The 6,781-nt window shown below is 38.5% G+C and overlaps 1 pseudogene; it reads left to right on the forward strand.

Annotated features, from left to right (window-relative positions):
• The first annotated feature begins 2,011 nt into the window (after nucleotides 1–2,011).
• Nucleotides 2,012–2,183, forward strand: LOC112935329 (ATP synthase membrane subunit K, mitochondrial pseudogene; annotated as a pseudogene).
• The last annotated feature ends 4,598 nt before the right edge of the window (nucleotides 2,184–6,781 follow it).

Consider the following 6,781-nt stretch of genomic DNA (forward strand, 5'->3'; position numbering starts at 1 on the left):
AATAAGGTTAACAAATTTTGGAAGATGATAAGCAGATGGACAAGAAATTTTCAGGAATGAGAAACAAAGTCTGCCTCATAGGTGGGATATGGCCCTGGAGTAACAATAGAAGGATTTATTGAAATTCTGCATCAAGAGTGGTTAAAGACCCAGGTCCCCTCCTTCTAGCAGACAGGTTTACTTCTGGAGAGGCTGACAGGAGGAGGTCTGTACTCCAGGCAAATCTACCTTGAAATATAACTAAAACAGGGTGAAAAAGTGGAAATCAGCACTGTAAACAATGGGACCTCTAGCTTCTTTCATTCAGCTCTGAGAATACAGGCTTATATGCCTCCAGAAAAAGGTCAGTAAATTCCTCTTTGGGGAAAGTAATCACCCTCACTTTTTTTTTAAAGGTTTTATTTATTTATTCAAGAGAGACACAGAGAGAGAGGTAGAGACATAGGCAGTGGGAGAAGCAGGCTGCCTAAGGAGAGCCCGATGTGGGACTCGATCCCAGGACCCCGGGATCACAACCTGAGCCAAAGGCAGACGCTCAACCACTGAACCACCCAGGTGCCCCAGTAATCACCCTCTTAAATATAAGTCTGCTATTAGCTATTTTAAAAGATTATATTTTTACCATTTTGTACATGTATGTTGTTGTTGGCTACCTACACATATATAAGGATGCTGTTGAGATCCAGTTTGAAATTTGAAAATGCATGTGTATCTCCCACTAAATGTTAAGCTCCTTGAGGATAGAGTTCTATCCTATCCATATTTCCAGCCCATAATGTCAATCTTTGCATGTAATAAGTGTTCAGTAGATATTGGTTAAATTTAAAAAGAAAAGTTTTTTTTTTAAGGGCGCAGGGTGAGGGATAGAGGGAGAGGAAGAAGAAGAGAGAATCTTAAGCAGGCTTCACACCCAGCACCAACCCCGACAACTCAGTCTCACGGCCCTGAGATCACAACCTGAGCCGAAATCAAGACTTGGACACTTAACAGACTATGCCACCCAGGCTCTCCTCAACAGAAAACTTCTAAGAATACAATATTAACTGCTATATGGAGTTCAATTCTAAACAACCAAAAGCTGTTCAGCAAAATCTCCTTGCCTCCAACTAAAAAACAAAACCAAAGTGGCCATGAGGGTTTATCAAGTTCACAGTGAGCATAGAACACAAATTTCTTCTCTCAGCCCCCTCCAACGTAGTTATCTGAAGCCCACCATGCATGCTCTGATGAGACTGTAGTGTTAATCTTCATAGTCAAAGCTCAAGGTTTAACGGTTGGTGCCTACACAGTCTGAAAAAATTCTATCATAGTCTCTGCAGTAGCCTGTTTAGCAATATTATGACTACCTTTTAAAAACATTTATTAAAAAAGGGCCCCTGGGTGGCTCATTCAGTTGGGTAGTCTGCCTTTGGTTCAGGTCATGACCCCAGGACGATGCAATGGAACCAGACTCCCCATGTGGCAGGAAGCCTGCTTCATCCTCGGCCCCTCCCCCTGCTCCTATTCTCTCTCTTTCCTTCTCTCTCTCTCTCTCTCTCTCTCTCTCAAATAAATAAATAAAATCTTAAAAAAATAAAGAATAAATAAATTTATAAATTTGTTAAAGTTCTTGAAACTTTTCTAATATGTTTCTTTTCCTCAGATAGTTCAATCAATTGCATTAGATGTTATTACTATGAAACAGGTAGGCATGATAATTTAGTACTAAAAAATATAGAAAACTCTTCATAAGACCAAAGTTGAAAATACACTACTTTCATAATTTTATGACATTTCCTGACAAAAAAAGATGGCTCAGTCTCAATTGATTTTATGCTATCGGTTCTGGGAAGGCATCTGTGGCTTTCATCATTATCCATTAATATTAGTTGTTGATAAGCATCACTAAGTGATTTTAAGGTTTTATAAAGCAATTGGAGCCTTGGGAGTTCTCCACAGTGCTTTGCATATACCAAGAGTTGGCAACAGTTTGACAACCAGTGGAATTGGTGCCTTTTGCAAGATTAAAATCATGGCAAGTCCAAAAACTAATGCCCAATTCCATTTCACTAGCATCAAAAAATATTTCAACTCTTTTACTGTCACAGGTAGAATGAACTGTGTACTGGCCACATACGGAGGCATTGCTTTGATGGTCTTATATATTAAGGTCTTAAAAAACACCAGCTGTGAAAGCAACATAAATGGATTTTAACCTGTACCTCATCTGTTAAGTTCCCATGCCTGGGGAAGCCAATGTCAACTCATCGTGTGATACTCAATTTGTACAATAAATTATGAACCTAGAAATAAAAAAGAGTTGGCAACAGTTTGACAATGGGGTGGCCAAATCACTGACACCTTTTCTTTAAGCAGAGGTATATCATAAGAAAACAGCAATAGAAGGGGAAAGGTAGAAGCCAAGAATCTTTTTTTCCTATAGATGAGATCAGCTTCACTTAGAGAATAAACTTTTACATTATGATGCAGGGTTGGAAAACAACAACTTCAAAACAAAGGTATGTCCAGGGTTGGCAATTGTAGTTGATCCTCACAACAGCCTTGCCCGTTAGGTATTTTCACCTCTACCTGATGCCCAGAGAGTATGAGTAAGAGCCCAGACTACTGGTGACTGCCTTGAGAACCTCTTCCCTCACCCTCGACAGCCAGTGTGCTGAGACCCAGCTGAGGCTTGCTTTTCTCTAAGCAATCACATAAGAACAGCCTCTCTGAACCCTGCCTCCTTCTCCTGTCTCACTACCAAGGACTCTACTTCTCTAGCAACTCACCAGGTAAAGGCTGTGCATTGTACCATATCCCTCGGAGATGAGAATGTTACAGGAGATTCCTTGCTCCTAACACCTCTTCTAGACCATCACTCCTCCAGTCTCACAGAAAAGTCACTGCCCCTAGGAGGTGCATGCCACCTAAGACACTATCCCTGGCTTTCCATGACCCTGTCATCTACCTACCTCCAAGTCAGACCCATAAAAGGTGAGTGTGAGGATCACTATGTTCCACTCCAACTGCTGAAGAATGATGCAGAAAAAAAAGTGGGTGTCACCTTGGATACACCGGGAACCACCTGCATCTTGGAGTGCAATCAGCTTTTGGTACATGTACCAGTTTGCTAATGACTGGACTATACAATATAGTCAAGTATCTGGAATGAATTCTATTTGACTAATATAAATCATAGAGATTCCAGTTTCTAATAGCCAGCAACATTTGGAAAAGTTAGACGGACTTTTGTGAATATTATCAGTATTCAGTATCAGTATATCAGTATAATAAAGACATGGTTAAATTCAAACTATCATCTACCATCTGATAAGTGGTCATTTCAAGACCTGGGGAGGTGGCTGAGCAGGAATTGTGAAAAAATGACTACTTGAAAGTTGCCAGTCAGCAGCAAGGGCAAGGAGGAGACCTCAAAGGCACACTCACAATAGCAGCAATTTCTCCCTCCCTTCAAACATTTTCTATGTGGCTCTCATTGCCCGGAGGTAGTTATCAATTACTAATATCCTAAAATATTATCCTTTCCTGGCCCCTGTTTCTAGGCTCTATGAAAATATCTATTTCTACTTTTCATAAACATCCTAACAACTATATACCTTTTAAATCTGTAAATTCTAATCTTCAGTTCTTAGCTCAAAAATTTCAAAATAATTCCCTACTTAGAAAGGCAAATCAGATGTACAATATGGTCTTCCAGTGGGGGTAAAAAATAACATACATGTCATATGTTCACAAACATTTAAATGGCATTGTTGTTTGCCTACACGACAGCTATCCTCTACTGCCTCCATTTCAACATGTATTCAAGTTTTCCCCCACATAGATCATGTAACCCAGCAGAAATTGACCCTATCTCCAGGGGGTGGATTCTGATCATGATAACCCAACCCCCTCATCAGTGATTGGTTAGGAATCCAGCCTTAAACCAATCCACCTGTGGCAGTGCTCCACAATTGCTATTGACCCAGAGACTAACATAAGATTTAAATTGATCCAAATTATTCCATGGCTGCGGTACGTTTTCTCCCTCCTGGTTGGCTATGAATAAGGAGGCATGGGACCCAGATGCTATTGAGATCCATCTAGCCACCATGAGGAAAGACCAGCCAACACATATAGGAAGCAAAACAACAACAAAATCACACGAATCTGACCCAGAGCCCTAATCATGCTGTGCCTAGAGCCCTACCCTCAGACTTCCTGCTACTAAGGTAATAAATATCTTCACAGATTTAGCTAGCTTGATTTAAGTTTTCCCCCACTTGCAGTTAAAAAGATCCTGATTGATACTATGTATATGTTACAGATGTTTTAAGAAAAAGATAGTTACATATTTAAAGTAAATATCTGAAGGCTACCTTCCAAATAGAGCAAGTTTAACCTCTAGTGAATGGTACTGGGGTGATGGTGTGGGGGCTGATACTGGAATGGGGAAGTTTTATTTTTACCTTATATATTGCTACTCTTCCTTCTCATAGTCAGTAAGTACAATTTTTAATAAAAAAACATTTCTAAAAATAAAAAATAAAAATAAAATAAAAAACATTTCTTAAGAAAGTAGGGTGAGGAGATTGGCTAGTAGATCTTTCAAAAACACGTCCACACCCCAATATTAGGACTTCTTCTTTATTAGTATTCTAAGTGGCTTAAAACTTCCAATTATGAGAGAAAAGGCCATCATACACAAGGTTTATCCTGTCTGCCCAGTCCAAGCATCTGTTCACTGAGAAATACTCACCTTCATGTCCCTTTGTCCCTTCCCTTCTCCTCTGCTTTCCCCTCATGCACCCTTACACACACACACACAGCTCCCAAAATCTATACTTTTACTATCGATACTGATGTGGTGTCCTGGCCACAGCCTCTTAGCCCTGTGATAAACACCTGACCCAGAGATGCTTCCCTTGGATGAAAAGTTTCTCTTCTACTATTAGTCAGACAGAAAAATTTCAGCAGCAAGAAATTAGGTAGTACATAAAGAAGAACTTCCTGATCTAGTTGCTCTGAGATACTAAGAACCTTCATAATCACAGTATGCAGTTAACATCAGGCTTTTTACCTATTATTTATTTCTTTTTAGTTTGAATAACACAAGCCACCCTAATTTTGCTTGAATCCTTCTTATGAATTTTCTTCTTGCTTAAAGAATTAGAAATGTGTTCCTAATACTTGCAACTAAAGTCTTAGGTAAGACAACTATAAAACTGAAGTTTAAGTGTTTACTTAATACTTACATAATTGATGTTCAGGCTTTTTAAATCTCCATTTAGAGTCATAGCCAGTGGAAGGCATAAATGGGAGCATCTGTTTGCCATGGCAGGGATGGTTGGCTTGCAGCTTCTGGCTACATACAGCTCTTCAGTGCCAGATTGATGAAAAAGTAGCCATTCCAAAGAAGACAGGGTAGGGCTTAAGCAAACGAAAGGTCATGCTAGATAATGCTTTTACAAATACCTGAAAAGAAAAATCATGTTTAACGTTAGGTACATACTGTACCCTACCTCATTTCAACAAGGATTTGAAGGAAGGCTACAAAAATGTATGGCATAGTATGATCGTGAATTTTTCAACTTGGCTGGGCCATTATACACAGTTATTCTATAAAGGCACTTTAAATAAAATTAATATTTAAATCAGCAGACTAGAAGTAAAGCACATTACCCTCCATAATGTGTATGGGCCTCTTCCAATCAGTTGAAGGCCTTAATAAAAAATAAAAAAATAAAAAAGACTGACCTGGATGGACCTAGAAAGTATTAGGAAATAAGTGAAATAAGTCAGACAGAGAAAGACAAATATCATATGATTTCACTTATAATTGGAGTCTAATAAACAAAACAAATGGATAAACAGAAAGCAGAATAAGATCTATGAATGCAGAGAACAAACTGGTAGTTGCCAGAGAGGTAAGGGTGGGGAAGATTGGCAAAATGGGTGAAGGGGAGTGGGAGGTACAAGTCTTCAGTTATGAAGTTAATAAATCATGAGACTAAGAGGTACAGCATAGGGAATATAGTCAAAGATATTATAATACCATTGTATGGTAATAGATGGTAGCTATACTGTGGTGAGCCTAGCATAACATATAGAATTAATGAATGATGATGTTGTGCACCTGAAACTAATATAACATCGTATGTCAGCTATACTCAAATTTTAAAAATTAATAACACAATAGAATAAAAAAGACTAAGCTCCCCAAAGAAGAGGGAATTCTGCCAAAAGACAGCCTTCAGATTTGAACTGCAGCATCATCTCTTGCCTGCGTCTCCAGCCTGCCAGCCTACCCTGCAGATTTTGGACCTGCCAGCCTCCACAATTACCTGAGCCAATTCTAAGAAAGAGAGAGACAGAAACAGACAGGAAGAGAATAGATGTTTGAATTACCTACCTATCACATGAACACTTTCTTGGACTGTTTTTCATACAGTTGTTTAATGTGGTTTAGATAGAGACAGTCCAAACTTTCATATTAGCTCTAGACCTGGCTACAGGGCAGGGACATCTTTTACATTAATACTAAATATAGTACTATGAACTTTATTGAACATGTTTTATCATGTTTTATCAACATGAGGATTATAGAGTGGCTGTTAAAGCACTTCTTAGCTGTTTGGGGAAATTATTATTTCCAATATAAACTTTTCCATTCCAACAAGCTATTATGTTTTTCAATTCTGAAATTATATTTAAAATGTATATATAAATTATATTTCATATATACATATGTAAGAATTGCTCCCACTCAACTTCATCACCATCACTTTTTACTAATTGCCTT

Source organism: Vulpes vulpes, chromosome 6, assembly GCF_048418805.1.
Source record: "Vulpes vulpes isolate BD-2025 chromosome 6, VulVul3, whole genome shotgun sequence".
In the NCBI taxonomy this organism is placed as follows: Eukaryota; Metazoa; Chordata; class Mammalia; order Carnivora; family Canidae; genus Vulpes; species Vulpes vulpes.